Source organism: Temnothorax nylanderi, unplaced genomic scaffold, assembly GCF_030848795.1.
Source record: "Temnothorax nylanderi isolate EJ_2023f unplaced genomic scaffold, tnyl_v1.0 TNYL_tig0506_pilon, whole genome shotgun sequence".
Classification (NCBI taxonomy): domain Eukaryota; kingdom Metazoa; phylum Arthropoda; class Insecta; order Hymenoptera; family Formicidae; genus Temnothorax; species Temnothorax nylanderi.
The window spans coordinates 62,754-81,004 of record NW_027249568.1 but is presented as its reverse complement, the minus strand read 5'-3'; the positions used below and the strand labels follow the sequence as shown (position 1 = coordinate 81,004).

At 32.0% G+C, this 18,251-nt stretch overlaps 1 protein-coding gene and 1 long non-coding RNA gene across 4 annotated transcripts in view; one reads left to right on the top strand and one right to left on the bottom strand.

The window, feature by feature from the left end:
• Window positions 1–18,251, bottom strand: part of LOC139783497 (inactive hydroxysteroid dehydrogenase-like protein 1) — a 32,686-nt gene that overhangs the window by 13,013 nt on the left and 1,422 nt on the right. The window contains exon 1 of one of the 2 annotated variants that reach the window (XM_071722678.1): window positions 15,521–15,641. The exons of the other annotated variant lie outside the window; for it this stretch is intronic. The gene's annotated coding sequence lies outside the window, so the exon portion shown is untranslated. Of the gene's footprint in view, window positions 1–15,520; window positions 15,642–18,251 lie in introns of those variants that run through there. 2 annotated transcript variants of the gene reach the window in all.
• LOC139783498 (uncharacterized) lies at window positions 12,754–16,323 on the top strand. 2 transcript variants are annotated; one of them, XR_011721292.1, is made up of 5 exons: window positions 12,754–13,604; window positions 13,731–13,865; window positions 14,926–15,157; window positions 15,710–15,923; window positions 16,036–16,323. It is a non-coding gene; the product is annotated as an uncharacterized lncRNA (long non-coding RNA). The 2 variants fall into 2 exon arrangements; XR_011721291.1 differs by having other exon boundaries at window positions 14,926–15,923.

Genomic DNA, 18,251 nt, shown 5'->3' with positions numbered 1-18,251 from the left:
GAAAAAGGAGGCTCGGCAGAGAGAGACCTAGCCGTTATGAAAAAGATAAAGGAGAATGAGGTAATGAAAGGTAAAACGAATGAAAATAGTCATCTAAGGCTAGATGAGGATGTAACTAGGAAAGATAAAATGAACCCCGAGGACAAGAATGATAAAGATGAAGAGGTAAATATGACGGAAGAAAAAACTGCGTATACGGATGCGGAAAAGAAAGGAAAGTATGTAAAAAGTAGAAAAGATAACATATTCGTGATCGTACAAGGTAAGTTAGTTAATCTTAGCCAAGTACATGAAAACAAAGTAGTAAGTGTTGAAAATAAAATCCCACGATTTGATAGCGATTTCGAAGGAATGAAAATTATATGTTGTAAGTTAAATAGTCAGAATATTTGCAATAAAAAAGGCATGAATATGGTCAAGATACAAATGTCATTACATAAAATTAGATGCTATCCTGATATTTTCGAAATGGATCAGTTCAATCTGGCTAGGCTTAAGTTTAAGAGTATGTTAGATGCTAATATTTGTCTGGAAAAAATAACTAAGGAATGTAAAGATATTCAGGTTTATATAGATAACAGATCAATTACAAGTAAAGGAGTTGTATCGGACTGGCCGTTCAGTATCCCCGAACTTTGGGAGGCACTGGGCAATAGTAGAGATATCGTACAAATAGAAAGGATGACAAGAAAGCGATTTGACAAGGAGAAGAAGACCAGGATAGAGAACGATACAGATAATATATGCATAATTTTTAAAAGAAATGTTCTTCCAGATAACGTTCCTATATTCGGAGGCTTTGGCCATTTGAAAGTAAGACCTTACGTAGAGGCTGTTAAACAGTGTTTTAGATGTTTCAGGTTTGGTCATATTAAGGCAGTCTGTAAAAGCTCGGAAAAATGTGGCAGATGTGGAAATGAGGCTCATGACGAATGCAATCTGGAATATTTCTGTATTAATTGTGAAGGTTCACATAGGTCAACCTATAGAGGATGCCCGGTTTTTCAGTGGAATAGGGAAGTAAAAGTAGTGATGGCATATTATAATGTAGCGTTCAACGAGGCTCAGAGAATTCTGAAGGGCAAAGAAAACAAGACGACAAAGGATTATGATAGATTTGTCAAACCTGCGGATTGGCCGGAATTAAAATCATATGCAAAGGTCGTGAAGCAAAATCCTATGGCTCAAAAGAAGAAGGATGTTAGAAGACCGGCCCACAAAGAAGACGAACAAGATAATTTTAAAAGATCGACATATGAAAAAGATCCTAAAATATCAAAATCGGTAGTAAATAAGCGCGTAGATAGTCCAAATAGGAATCAATTATATTATAGTAGGTTTAACACTAGACAGGCAGAGATTAACAGGGATAAAAGAGGTATAGCTATAAGAAGTATAGATGACGAATCAGAAGATGAAAGTAGGATTAACAAAAAGAGAAGATACAATATTGATAGTCACGAGTCTAGTGGTATTGGGAACTTCTTTAGAGATATAATGTCTCAGGTAGCTCGGGAGGAATATTCAAAGAACAGTTTAAGAGATGTGGAAATGCTAGATATTAATAATTGGTATAATACTTCGGAGGATAATTATGATAGGTTTTATGATGGGGAAGAAAAAGCACACAATCAAGAGTTGGTGAATCAGAGGAATAGGGATAGTAGAAACAGAAACCAAAGGTTTAGAGGTCTTGTAAATTACAGGTCCAATTATGGTTAAAGTAGTCCTATGGAATGCTCGCGGTATTGGAAACAAGAAATATGAATTTGATTCACATATTAAGCAATTTGATATCGCCGTTATAACTGAAACAAAGGTATATGATCTTAACAAATTTCAAATATCAGGTTACAATATAGTAGGGAAGGAAAGTAAAGGTAGTAGTGGAGGTATTATTATCGCTATTAGTAAGAGAATAGAATTTGAAGTAATTAAAGAGTGGTATATTGGTTCAGAAAATTTTGATACTTGTGGTATTAGGATACACAATTCCAAGGTGAAATTCAATCTTATAGCTGTCTATAGGAGACCAAACGGTAGGGAAGCTCCTAAGGTCTGGTCCAATCTACTCAATTTTGATAAGAAAGGAGTCGGTTCAATCATAATGGGGGATTTTAACGCCCGTAATATCTTATGGAATTGCAACGATACAGATTTCAATGGGGATAACTTACAGGTAAAATTCTTCAACCAGGGATTTTTATGTGTAAATCAAGATACGTTGTCTAGGTTAAATTATAGTAATCAAGCACCCTCTAATTTAGACTTAATTTTCGCGGATAATAAAATAATTGATTACATTAATTATGAGCAATTGGAAGACGCTTGGGAGTCAGACCATTTTCCATTAAAAATAGATATAGATGTTGAAGTCATAGTTTTTAAAAAAACCACTAATAGATTGTCAACAAAGAATACGGACTGGGTATTATATCAGAAAATAATGGAAAAAAATATGGAGGAGCTAGAAAGAAGCATGATAGGTAAAGACTTTCAAACAAGGTACTCCTTATTTACTGACAAAATGAAGAGAGCGGTGAATATAGCGTCAGGTAGGAAAGATACCTATGTAAGAAATATAAATCTAGAAACAAAACAGAGAAAATCGACCAAACAACAAGTAAGATGGTGGGATTCGGAATGTACAAAAGCTATAGAAATGCGAAAAGAGAAATTGAAGATATTCAAGAAGCTTCAAACTTTTCATTCATTTATAGATTACAAAAAGCAGGTAGCCTTGACGAGAAAAGTACTTAAGAAAAAAAAGAGAGAAAATTTTAAAAATTTTTGTAATAGTATTAATAGATTTACTAGTATATCTTACGTTTGGAATACAATGAGAACTTTTAAAAAAGCTAGAAGTAGAATAAGTTGGAATAAGTGGCAGTTAGGCGATAGAGAAAAGGTCATAAGAGAAGAGATAGATAAATTGTCAGCTTCTGGAGTATCTTGGAGGACATTAGAGGATGATACATATAATAGAGAGGAAACAGAATTAGATTCGCTATTTTCAGTGGCAGAATTGTATAGGGCATTAGAGATGATTAAAAAAGATTCAGCTCCTGGCAGGGATAGTATAGATTACAAAATGATAAGGAATTTACCAGAAAATGCCTTGCAATGTTTACTACAATTGTTTAACGATATCTGGATAGGATCAGGCTTTCCACAAGAGTGGAGAGAGTATCAAGTTTTATTTATCGATAAAGTGAACAAAAATAAAGTTAGGCCGATATCATTATCATCATGTATGGGTAAATTAATGGAGCGACTTGTAAACGAAAGACTCATATGGTGGGCGGAGAAAGAAGAAAAATTACATTCCATGCAAAATGGTTTCCGAAGAGGTAGATCATGTACTGAAAACCTTGTGAAGATCACCTCGGACATCAGGACAGCTTTACTCAATGGGGAATACGTATTAGCGGCATTTCTTGATGTGGCATCAGCGTATGACAACGTTGTTTTTCATATATTAAAAGCTAAGCTGAGAAAGATGAAATGTCCTGGCAGGATCTTTAAGTTCATTAATATCTGGCTGGACGAGAGGGAAGTCGAGTATATTATAAATAATAGAGAAACTCTGAAAAGGATATCAAGGAAGGGCCTTCCTCAAGGAGCTGTCTTGAGTCCCATTCTGTATGCTTTGAATACTAACGACATCACTGTGGACGTGGATACAGACGTAATGGAATTGGAATTCGCCGATGATATCGCAGTCTATAGGATGGATCTTGATAGGGAACTTAATAGGAGGAAGATCGAAGAAGCTGTTAACATTATAGCAAGCAATCTTGAACTAATAGGATTGGATTTAGAGCCCAGAAAAACAACTTTGGTGGAATTTTCTAAAAGTGGCTTTGTAGACGATACCTTCATCACAGTAAAAGGCGTGGTAATACCTAACAAAGAAGAATCTAGATTCCTTGGAGTTCGTATGGATAACCAGCTGAAATTTACAAGTCACATTCAAGATGTAAGAGCCAGAATAGAAAAAGCCAATTCCATTTTAAAATATTTAAATAGTGTTACCAGGGGAGCGGATTGCATCACAGCACTTATGCTATATAAAAGTTTAGTAAGATCGGTTTCAGACTACGGATGTTTTGTATATGCCCCTACCAGCAGCACCTTAAGATTGAAACTCGAAAGAGGACAGTTCTTGGGATTAAGAACCGCGATGGGTTTTAGGAACAGTACACCCACAAATGTGTTAGTAGCAGAGGCCAAAGTGGATTTATTAAGCGAAAGAGCTATGATGTTAGCCAAGAATTTCTGTTCTAAGATTATCAAATACGGCAATCCAGAAATTAAAAAGAGTATAAGTAATCTAAGTAAGAAAGAAATGATGCATAGATTACGATTTCCACAGAAAAAGAAAAGCATAATCTCATTAGCGTGGGATAGAGTCAACTTACTAGCGAAAGATATGGGCCAACCAATGAATAATTACGAAGTATGGGATATGAAGTACGAAGATCTTACGGAAGATATAACAATAGAGTTGGAAATAGGACGGTCTCATAGTGTTAGAAGAAAAGAAAAAGAAAAAGAAAGAAGAAATGTAGAAGATATGAGGTATAGGAAAAAAGATCTGGACTTTATTAAGGAATTCTGCGATGTACACAAGTTGGACAACCCCCTGGTCATCTACACGGATGGCTCAAGATCTGAGGATATGGTATCGACAGGAGCCAGCGTGGTTTTTGAAGAGAATGATCACGCTTTTTACGTTAGCCTTCCGAGGTTGTGCTCATCATTTTCAGCGGAAGCTTTTGCAATAGCTACTGCGTTAAAAAAATTGGAAAAGGATCAAGAACAAGGAGAGAGAAATAGCAAGCATATATTAATTTTGTCGGACTGTCAGAGCGTACTAAAAGCCATAAAAAACAATAGGCTAGATGTATATAAGAGTAGTTATATATTAGACATCAGAAGACGACACTTTAGGTTAAAAACTAAATTCGGTTGGACAATTATCTATGGATGGATTCCAGCTCATAGAGGATATACGGGAAACGAGATTGCGGATAGTTTAGCGAAAGTAGGTGCGTCAGAAGTTGCGGAGACAAACATCCCTGTTCCAATATCAGATTTAAGAAGCATATTTAAGGAAGAAGCCTGGAACAACACGCAGGATATACTAGTTAGCGAAAGTCTGTAGAAAGGCAAAGATTATTTTCGGGATTTTTATGACAGAGATAAAAAGCAGCCTTGGTTTAAAAGAATTAAAGCGGAGAGATATTTTTATTCTTTCATCAACCGTATAAGAGCGAATCACTACAACTTAAATGAGTCTTTGGCCAGGAAGAACTACATAGATTCCTCTAGATGCGACTGTGGATACGAAAGGGAAGACATAAATCACGTGATATGGCAGTGTAGTAGGTATGATGTGGAAAGGGAAGTGATGAACGAGGAATTGGTAAAACGTGACATCTTTGGAGCAGAGGACATAGTAGAATTGATTAAGAGAGAAGACTGGTCTAAAATTGGAGTAATATTCAACTTCATAAAGCAGATCGGGAGAATTATATAACGACTCGTTACAACGAGTTTTGCAAAACAGGATCACATAGATAGAAGATAATACCAATCAATACTAAACTACGCTATATAGCCCAAAGGTGGGGCTGAAGGCGTCTACAACTCCAACCGGAGTTGATAACCTCAAAAAAAAAAAAATTAAACGTGTCGGCCATGAGGCTATTTGGAGTAAAAAAATGCCCTCGGGGCACGTTGTCACGAATTTGATGGGGCACTATTGCGAATCTTCGGATGACGATAACGAGTAAAAATATTTTATGTTTAATCACCGACATGATTATAAAAAAAAAATATGTATCAATAAGTTGCGCATTCGAGTGGAATTCTTGTATTTAGATTAAGACGAAAACTTCGTGCTTTTTGTACTTTTTTGAAATAAAATAAATGTTTCTGTGAAGGATTTTACTTTTTTACATTGCAGCGCACTATAATATATTGATATTTACGTTGAATACAGTTTGGATAACATTTTGCATGCAATTACATTTGATGTGATTGCAAGCGACCTGTCGTTATTTATTGTTATGTAACAACTGTAGAGTAACAATCACACAAAATTCGATACTGTCCAATTGAAGCTGAGGGTTCACTCGAAATTTTGGCATATCAAAGTACTCTCAAATATTAAATGTAAAAAATACAAAAAATATTGAACAAAATGTGTGACAACATGCCCCGGTCTACCCTATTCTATTTTCTATAAATAATAAAATAAATGAATGATAAAATGCAAAGTGAACATTAATAAAATTGGCGTATATATAGAAAAAAATTATTTAAAAAATATAAAAATGTACACATATTTCAAGGAACAAAAATATATTATTTTGCGTTTTTGTAAAAAAATTTAATTCATTACAATATACAGGGTGTTTCTTAAAAACTGCCCACTAAGTACATAGTGTTAAACCTCATTAAAAACTGAGTCAAAAAGTCCTGAACCATTTTTTTCTATACTGCTTTATTAAGCATTATAGAAAAAAATGGTTCAGGACTTTTCGACTCAGTTTTGTATCACTATGTATTTAGTGGGCGGTCTTTAAGAAACACCCTGTATTAAAAATAATCATTTAAAAGCAAAATAATTCTTTATTTGATATTCAATAGAATGAACGAAAAAATATAATGTACATATTTTAATGAAAAATATTTCAAAATATTAAAAAATGCTTTTAAATTTAAATTTTATCTTTAAAAATACTGTTTTTGTAGACAAAATACTGTTTTACATAAACTACCATTTTGACTCCAAAATTTTAGTTTTAAGTATGACATTTCTTAAAAAGAACATTTTTTCCCATGACATTTCCATGACAGAATCAAAAAATATTCCGTATTTTGTTTTGAATGCAGTGTCTAAAAAATATATAGATGACATATATTAAGATACATAAAAAGATTATTTCCTCCATCTGATCTGTGATATATATACATATATATATATTTCATACATATTTCTGTGATATACTATACATACCATCTGTGATATATATATATATATATGTCGTAGGCAAATGGTTATTTTAGGAAAATAGCTTCTGACTAGGCAAATGCTATCTGCCTGGCCAAATAGCTTTCACCATTTATTCTTGCTATTTTCCTAGTCAAATGCTATTTTCCTAGGCAGATGCTATTTGACTGAACCGCTGTTAGGCAAATGGTATTCCGCGAAGCATGCATTGGTGGGTAATTATTCAGTTTAGCTACCCCAGCACAGAAATCGATGAAATTAGGCTTATTCGACGCGTTTTTGCACGAAACGAAAGAATCTGGCAGAAAAAAGTGTCGCTCTGCCCCGCGAAGCGAGATATTAATAGTTAAAGTTGACAGGAATTAGGTTATGATTCCTGTCATATTACCGACGAGATGTAGCGACCATGAACATGCCCCGCGACAACTTCTCACTGATTTTAGAACACGCCTTCGGCGTATAGATTAGTGACGCGCTTTAAACAGTTAAATACTTTTAAAGCGCGTCACTGAAGTGCACCAATGCATGCTTCGCGGAATACCATTTGCCTAACAGCGGTTCAGTCAAATAGCATCTGCCTAGGAAAATAGCATTTGACTAGGAAAATAGCAAGAATAAATGGTGAAAGCTATTTGGCCAGGCAGATAGCATTTGCCTAGTCAGAAGCTATTTTCCTAAAATAACCATTTGCCTACGACATATATATATATATATATATATATATATATACATTCTGTGATATATAAATTAGATTCTATTAATGTTTATATTATTTTTATTAAATTATTTGTTTTGTTAATTTTAATCATTATTTACAATTGTAAATATTTAACTATATTTTGAAAATATTTTTTTATTAACATATACTATATTATTTAAAACATTATATTACATTAAGTAATGTAAGCATGTGCGCTTTTACCAGTTAAATACTAGAAGTACTAAATAATTTCGACCGACTCAATTTTTTATTTTGTTGCAATCCTGTACTTGATCGAAAATGAAAAATTTTGAAATATTATAAAATTTTATTGATTGCTCTTTTTATTCTAATAAAAAATTTTATTAGAGTAAGAATTAGAACTTTCAATTTATTTCATTTCAATCTTTAATAAGATAAAAAATATATTTATTAAAAAAATTGAAACGGTTTAAATTATTTAGTACTTCTTGTATAAAGGTCACTTTACACAATTTATAATTCATAACAGATAAAGAATACAATTATGTTAATAATTGTTTGCATCGTATAATATAGAAAACAATTCATTTATGAATGTATGCATACATTTATAAATGTAATTTTTTTAATTTTTTCTATATACATATATACGATTTTATTCCACATTCTGTTAATTATAAATTGTGAAAAGTGATCTTAAAATTATCATAATATTCTCTATATATTACTTTTGCTTTTCTATTCTCTATCCTTTATATTCTTTTCTATTTTATTTATTCTTTTATATCTATCTTGTGTCTATCCTTTTAACTATCCTTTATTCTATCTATTCTATCTATTTCTATCTATCTTCTATCCTATTTACATTAAATATTCATTCATTCATTCATTCATTCATTGGAAATGTAGAAGTTATTTTCTTTAATATTATATTAAAGAAAATAATCTTTTACATTTCCTACTGACGGAAGAGACCACCACCTTCTCGCGGTTTCCGTTGAGCAACAATGTGCACGTCGTCTATTAAAAAAAAATTTACATAACAGAAATATTTGTTCCTTGCTTAATTACTTTTACTCGATATTTTTCTTAATTTTACCATAAATCGATAATTTTGTTATTTTAATCATTAATTCCAAATGAAAAGACGAACCATATTCAAATATGAAATCTTAAATAAGTACATTGTATGGAAATATCATGCGTTGGCTCAAATAAACCTTCAGCTTTATTTAAAAAATTATTTATTTTGTTGTAAAAATAATTTCTCTCTTTTATTTTATTACATATATTTTCTATTAGTAAAATAACAAATATATTATTAGAATAATTTATCCACTAGCATGTAATAAAACCTTAATATAAATTCTTTGTTTACATTTTATTGTGCTAATTATAAATCATCTTTTTAAATTACTAACAGATGATTTTGTAAGAAAAAGACGTACACGTTGGCCAAGAGTGGATTTCATTTTCTTTTTCTATCCTTTACTTCCTTAATTTTAAGTTAATACTTTTTATATACACAAGAAATTATAATTTAATTAATTAATGATTATAACTTCTAAATTGTAAAATCATTAAGCGATATGATAGTGTATCGCATCTGATCGCATGTAGTGTAGAAAGAGGCATGCGACAGTCAAGCGCAGAGACACTTGATATTTTGGATAATTTCGATTAGATCATTTTCCAAAATGCCTAAAAGCATAGGTCATACAATTTGTAGCGTTCGAGATTGCCGAAATACGAGCAAAAAATCAAATTGTCATTTCTTTCGTTTCCCTAAGGATGCCGAAAGGTTTGTATATATCGACTTTTTGTACATGTTACAGAACAATTATTTTTCCTTTAAATCATAATACAAAAGTTTAATAATTTTAGGTTAAGACAGTGGGCAATTGCGTGTCGTCGCGAGGATCTTTTGAAAGGAAAACCAGAACGTGTTTATTCCCGCAGAGTTTGCAGCGATCATTTTGAGGACCGAATGTATACAAATTATTTGAAAAACCGTTTACTTCCTCTGGCTCAACCAACTCTTAATTTGGGTGAAAATTTAGAAAATGATCAAAATATGGTAAATTTAGAAAATGATCAGAATATGGAAAATTTAGAAAATGATCAGAATATGGAAAATTTAGAAAATGATCACAATGTGGTAATTAAATTAAAAATGATCAATTCAAGATTAAGTAAAAGAATCGAGCTGCTGATTAGAGGATACTGCAGCTGATAGATTTGAACCTGCTAGACGTGATCTTTATAAAATCTGATTTCAGAATTGTGCAAATGCAAAAAGTAACACTTCATCTGGCATGCGACAAACCACTCATTCGTTGGAAGAGGGAGAAAGGTCGCAGCTATTAATTGAGTTATATTTAGTGTAGGTAACAAAATATACAATAACCTGAAATAAACATTTCATTAAATTAATAGTACACTTTATTGTTTTAATGAAGCAATAGATAAAAATTATTTAATGTATAATAAATATGTTAATTCAAATCACTAAATACTTTACTGTACTTACTTAAAATAACAATGTAACTCCTTAATGAGAATGTCTAATCACTTATTTGTTAAAAAATAAAATCGCAAGATTTACAAAATAAGCTTTTTATATAAGTTTCTGCAATCTTTGCAATATTTTTCTCAATAAATAAGTATAGTCAGAAATACTGAACAAATAACTGAAGCGTTATATATAAAAAAAATACTGTGTAAAAATTTTAAAATAATATGTGCTCTTTTTTATTTTGGTCTTACAGTCGGTCATTAACCTTATAAAGGAGTTACACATTGTGTTATATTAATTAAGTTCGTGAAGTACGATATTTAATGATTTCAACTAACATCTATATTTTATGTATATTAAATAATTTTAATCCACTGCTTTATTAAAACAATGAAGTGTACTATTAATGAAATAATTGTTTCAATTTATTGTATATTTTATTACTTTTATTAAAAGTAGCCTCAATTATTTACAATTTTTTATTGTTACAATCTATTCTTTTGTTAATACAGATAAATCTACTATTGTTTCAAGTAAATATGCATGTAAAGTAAATGCTATATTTCTTTGAATTTATCAAATATAGGTCTAACTCACTGAAATATTTTGTAGTGTGAACCACATGTTTTGTTGGAAATATCAAAGTACAATTAATTCAACAAAATACTTTTTTAAATTAACTGAATATTTCATTGAATGTATTACTTATGCCTTCAATCCCTTGAATCATTTGATAATTTTGATGTCGTACTTTGATAGATCAACGAAAAACATTATTGTTTCAATCAAATATTTGATAATTTTCATAAATTATTTCGTTGAGTTCCACAAAATGTTCTACAATTTTAATTACATATGTAATTAAATAAATCTCATATTTCATTGGATTTATAAAATATAGTGTTAATGCATTGAAATATTTGATAATTTTAATCTGATGTTTTATTGCGACAATAAAATGTACAATTATCTGAACACAATATTTTTTTCAACTAATGACATATTTCATTTACTTTAAGAAATATAACTTTGATTTATAAAAATATTTCATAATTTCCATCTGCTATTTTTTTGCCTCACCGAAACGTATTATTGTTTCTATGAAATATTTGTTTATTGCTCTCAGTGTACTTACTTTCGATCGTCTTGATCACTCAACACTGAAAGCGCGCAATGGTCGATGTGCTTTTATATTATGTTTCCCCACTCGAGTTAACGATTCGAGAAGGGATGGTGAAAGGCAGATGATAATGAAGACTTCTCGCATTCAGTGACAACCCTACTCTCGACGTTACGTAACAGCCGCGCCGAAATTCTTTGCAACATAGTGGAGGCAGATTAGATTTTTATCTCGGAACCGGTTAAAACTACTCGGATTTGAACGTTTTTTTTTTAAATGTAGGTAATTAAAAACACTACAATGTTTATGGGTTAAAAATTGACTTTAAATTGGCTTTAAATAGGATATTCAAGAAAATTCCGAAAAATTGAAATTCTAAGACAAAACATTTTTTAAACGTGCTAGCTTGCATTTTTTGCTTATAAACTTAAAATAATTATAAAAAAGAGGTTTTTCAGATAGTTAATTATGTTTTTATTGATTACAATTTATAAAATTTGAAATGTAATATTTTACAGAATAAAAAATAACATTACAAAAGTGAATAAATGTGATACAAAATATGAAAGTAGGTAAATAGTTTATATTGTTTCTTTACATAATGTTTAAATTTAAATGTTTAAATCTTTATATTTTAAATATTTTTTTAAACTTCTTCCTCGAGTTCATTTTCTAGCAAAATCGTAGGGGAACAATTGGAGCAGTTGTCGCCGTTGCATCCTGAGCAAGCTGGTGAACAGAATAATCCCGTTTTCCTGCATCCGCAATTTCCTCCACATCCTGATTTGCATTTGCAAAAGATGATTTTTATCAATTTTTTAGGGGCAGGTTGCTGATTCATGGGATTTGGCATTAAAAAATTACCAATTTTCCATCCCCATTCGTTTGGTATCAAATTATTATCTAACCATAATTGCGTTTAAAGATAAACTTTTTTTAAGTGTTCTAGAGCTGCATCTGCTGTGCACTATTTTTGATTGTACTGAGACGATCAACGACGATTCAGCGTCAACGCTGGATGTTGAATAAATTCAGCTTTATTTCTTGACGCTAGCGTCAAAGCGAAACCACGTGACCCTAGAAATAATATTTTTTACTTATTTATATTATATAAGTAAATTTATATATATATATATATATATATATATATATATATATATAAAATATATTATATTTGAAGATTTTTGTGCTCGCTGAAAATGAGCGTCGAGCGTCAACGTGAAATGGCACCTTTAACCAAGGTTAAATCAAATCAATTTAATTAGAGAGGAGAATTATGTGCATAATGAGGAGAACGAACGAGAGAAGCAGAGTTATTTTTGCTCGCGCGACCAACGTTTTGTTTACGTTTACTGCCTGTTTTCCACGACTCGCCGTCCTTGCTGACAAATTCGGATGGAATGCGAGTGAAGTGAGCCCGGATTACCGGTTCAGTGTTCTTTACTGATTGCTTCATGTGTGATACGCAGCGAGAGAGAAAGGAGGAGCTGATCGATCAACGCCGAGTTCTTCGGCTTCCGCTCGTCGTGGATCAAAGTGACCTGCGAAAGTATCGCTTTTGAGAGTGTCGAGGCTGCGATCGACCGAGTTGCGGAAATCTACGGGAATTTCCATTCGCGTAGCTGTGCGCCTGGGTGCAGTGGTGTGTGTGCGCCCAAGGTTAGGATCGTGCCGCTGGGAGAGAAAGAGCGGCATTCTCCTCCCGCGCGTGAGTCCTGTTCTTCTTCTTTGATATATGGCCTTTGAGCAGTACTGCTCTTATATGGCCAGGACGAACCAATAGTCTTATGAGCCGTGAGGCGTGTCTTTTTTCAATTGCACTGACGCAAGTATGAGCCGTGAGGCGTGTCTTTTTTCAATTGCACTGACGCGAGTATGTGTAGTTGTGTGTGTATGTCCGCGGTGTCGGGAACTCGGGTTAATGCCGTAGGTTTGTTAGGCCCAAGGAACTGCGCGGATCACTTCCCCCTGCGGCCGCGTGAGTCCCGTGAGTCCCGTGCCCGTGGCCGGGAAAGGAGAGCGGCAAGGAATCTGGAATCGGCGTTGCGGCGCGCGCGAGGCACACCGAGGAAAACGGAATATCGAATCGCTGGGCGGAGAGGGGTAGCAGTCTTCGATCGAGATCTGGATTACGCGGGCGCGTCGAGGATCGCCAAGATTTTACCAATTCGTAAAAAAGGAGAACACAAACAGGGATTGTATGAGGGAGGGCTCTCACTTTTTTTCACGCTGCTTACTGTTACATCGAGCTTTAAAGCTTTAAAAAGTAAGTGTATCAATTTTGGTTATTTTATGTATACATATGTATATATATGTAATGTATCCCGTTCCGATCACGTGCATAGCACGAGGGTCTCATTTACAATACAAGTTTTTTTCTTATCTGTTGTAGCAAATTCTACTGCTGTTATTCTTCATTACTTCCACATTTAGTCCCACCTCGACAACTGCAGAAACTTGATTCTGGAAAAAACATAAAGGCGAGAATATATCTGAGGCAAGAGATGCTTTTATACTCCATGTGACAGTAAGTTTTATTGATATGCTTCGTTATATTCAGTTAACTTTTTATTAAGACACCGAATTTAAATGTTTATTCAAAAAGCAAGTTGGAAATTGCTTGTAACAAGTTATTTGACAAACTAATAAATATAAATTAACAATTAAAGTAATTATTACATCGACCGTAACTGGCAATATATGACGTCTTTCCGATATGAACATAGAAAAACTGTGAGCCAACTTGGTTTGTCGGATTCATACAGCACTTTTTCGAATCAAATCGAGACATTATTAATTTCGACCATGGGTTTTGGTCAGTTGATGTAATTTCTAAGTTAAATAGTTTAAATTTTTATTGCGAAAAAATATTACCCCAGTCAGGGTTTGAACCTGGAACCTCCCGTATACCGTGCGGGTGTCGTGCCAATTCGACCACTGGGGCTGTGGTAATATTTTTATCGCAATAACAACTATAAGATGGAGCACCGGTTCCTCAGGTCGACGGTGTATAATAAACAGAATAATACATTTCTTTCGCCAGTATATAGAATAACAATTGTTGTTATTCTATATACTGGCGAAAGAAATTTATTATTCTAATAAATATACTTTTTTTAACTTCACTTTGTTATTACATCTGCTATTGCATTGCTATTGCATCTGCTTCTATATTTAAGAAAAAATCAAGATATACCTTAAATATCTCTAACTTTTCTTCTTTAAAGTATATATTATTTGATTCTTAGAAAAATTGACACCTAGTAGTTTGTTTTTGTTAAAAATAGTAAAAAATTTTATATTACATATTTTGTGATTTTTATTAAAAGACATATTTTCTTTTTTGTACTAATCTACTTTTATGTGCCCAATTCTATAAAGATTACAATAAAGATGTCAAAATATATATTTCCTTTTTTATACTAATCTGGTTTCATAAGCCACATTCTACAGATTACAATAAAAATAGATTGTTTTTTTTTTCGCTTTTATAAAGTGGAGCATGTGCTAAAGTTTCCTGAATCTTTTGCTCCTTGTAAAATTGTAATGTAATAGTAACTTTTTTATTTTATTTTTCTTATATATAGATGCCAGGAGATATTAACCCCGCTATTCAACGAAGGCGTGCTGTGGCTTTAAAGCTTAAAACTAGAGTTCAACCCTTTGTTCTTCTTGTTGGGCCTACGGTGGAACAATACGAGTGTTGCTACGTCATAATTGATGACGTCAAATATCAATTTAACAATGTGTTAAAAGCCTTCGATCAATGTTTCAAAGCAATACAAGTTTTGATGACTGAATATTCATATGAAGCAAGAGGTGCATGGCTTTTTGTTCAGCAAGCTCTATATCGTATCTCCACAAAGTATGATAGAAAGAATTCAACTGTCAATGCGCTTGTTAAATCCTTTGAAGTTCTTCAAACAAAAATTGCGAATGAAACTGAGCAAACATCTGGTTAAAGTTTTAATTTAAGTTTAAATCTACGACGTTTTCAAGTTTGTAGGCTTCTATTCTAACAGCTCTAGGTATAGCCTCTAAACATCATTATCGTGATGTATTTTGTAATGAATACAATTTATCCTTTCATAAACCAAAAAAGGTGTGACCAATGCACAGCTTTTAAAAATTTATCAGTCGGTGAAAAATTGATAGCCCAGAAGGAACAAGATGAACACTTACGAAATAAAGACTTTGCCAGAAATTGTATGAAAGAGGATAAGCAGGCTGCTGTGAATGACTCCACCATTTGTTGCGCATCTTTCGATTTACAAAAAGTTTTGAATGTCCCATGCGCTGAATCATCTGCTTTTTATTATAAAAGAAAATTATCTATATATAATTTTACCATTTTTGATTTGGCTACGAAAGAGGGCGAATGCTTCATTTGGAATGAAACAACAGGAAAACGTGGGGCTAACGAAATTGCAAGCTGCCTATGGAAATTTATATGTACCAAAGTTAAAAATGGTTGCACGGAATTTCGCTTTTATAGCGACAATTGCGGAGGCCAAAACCGTAATTGTATTTTATATACAATGTATATGAAGGCAACGCTTAATTTCAAAATATCAATAAGTCACAGGTAAATTACTAATAATTTTAACTAATTAACAAAATTGTAGTTTTTACATAATATCAATGAATCAACAATTCACTTTAGTTATCTAAAACTTTAAATCATCAATAAATTTCAGATATCTTGTAAAGGGTCATACTCAAACTGATGGTGACTGTATGCATTCAAGTATTGAGAGTACAGCAAAACATAAAGTGTTGTATACGCAAGAGCAATGGTGCGACGTAATAAGATCTGCGAAAAAGTAACCGATCCGAAATATAAAGTTCATACAATAGAGCAATCTGAAATTTTTGACTTCTCGAAACTTGTCGAGAAAAAGCAGTGGAAAAACGTTCCAATTTCAAAAATTACTAAAATAGAAATAAAAATAAATGGAGACAAAATCATTGCTTATAATAAAGAACCGTACAAAATTACCTTTCTTAAAAAAAAGGTAAAGAAAGGCGCCAAGTACACGTATAGTAGTGTATATGTTGTTACCTCGAAAAAAAAGAAAATGGTAGTATTATACCTCGAAAAAACCTAAGTAACAAGTGGTAGACGTACTCTTTGTATCTCGAAAAATCTCGAAAAAATCTAAGCAGTAGTATCTTTATTTCCAAAAAATTATAACCCAAGTGATACACATCACAAAATTATGTTACCTTATCAAAGAAGAGTCGCGTTTCAAGTGATCTATTACAATTACAAAAAAGAAATGATATCTCTTTAAATTATAGCGCCAATTACAGAGAGAACATATATATCGCCTCAAAAAATAATTGTTGCACTACTTTGAAAAATCTTTACATGGTGTCAATTAGAAAAAGAATGTATGATAACAATTTTATAAGATTAAAAAATTTTATTTAAATTTAACAAGGGAATACAAGATATTTAAATACAAAGTTTACATGTGTATTTTTTAGTGGTCACAAAGAATTACAGAGGAACAATACAAAATAAAAATATTTTATTAAAATATTTAATCCAACGAGGGAATACAAGGTATTTAAATACAAAGTTTATATATGTATTTTTCAATAGAATAAAAAATTTAATCACAAAGAATTACAGAGATAGTACAAAATAAAAATATTTTATTAAAATACATAAATTTTTCTTGTAAAAAAACTTGGCGCTGCTAGACCTCGAAATTTTAAATAAATAAATAAACTTATCCTATACTTAATTATAAGCCGCATTATTCGCCGTCGTCACGCACACCCATATCATTCGCTCGCACATACACACCACGCTGATAATCATTTTGTTACTTCCGTCGCATTCTTCTATGAATTATTTTTATTTATTGTTATCCTTATTTATTTAAAATTTCGAGGTCTAGCAGCGCCAAGTTTTTTTACAAGAAAAATTTATGTATTTTAATAAAATATTTTTATTTTGTACTATCTCTGTAATTCTTTGTGATTAAATCTTTTATTCTATTGAAAAATACATATATAAACTTTGTATTTAAATACCTTGTATTCCCTCGTTGGATTAAATATTTTAATAAAATATTTTTATTTTGTACTGTTCCTCTGTAATTCTTTGTGACCACTAAAAAATACACATGTAAACTTTGTATTTAAATATCTTGTATTCCCTTGTTAAATTTAAATAAAATTTTTTAATCCTTTCTAAAAAAAGGCATGTTAAGTCGATAGTCGAATTTATTGTTGCCGCTTTTCCGCGATGCTGATTGGTTTTCTCGCTGCGCTTACTTCATTTGCAGCTGTCATCGTATATTTTGACAGTTGTGTGTATCAAGAAATTAATAGTGTAATAGTAATAGCATAATGTTAAAGCTAAATAGCGCGCGCGAAGCGCGCGTCTGTGGTGCTAGTCTTATAAAATTGTTATCATACATTCTTTTTCTAATTGACACCATTGCATGTAAAGATTTTTCAAAGTAGTGCAACAATTATCTTTTGAGGCAATATATATGTTCTCTCTGTAATTGGTGCTGTAATTTAAAGAGATATCATTTCTTTTTTTTGTAATTGTAATAGATCACTTGAAGCGCGACTCTTCTTTGATAAGGTAACATAATTTTGTGATGTGTATCACTTGGGTTATAATTTTTTGGAAATAAAGATACTACTGCTTAGATTTTTTCGAGATTTTTCGAGATACAAAGAGTACGTCTACCACTTGTTACTTAGGTTTTTTCGAGGTATAATACTACCACTTTCTTTTTTTTCGAGGTAACAACATATACACTACTATACGTGTACTTGGCGCCTTTCTTTACCTTTTTTTTAAGAAAGGTAATTTTGTACGGATTTGTATTTATGTGATATATGTAAACTTAAACACGCACATATTTTCCTGTATCTTTTCATGTAC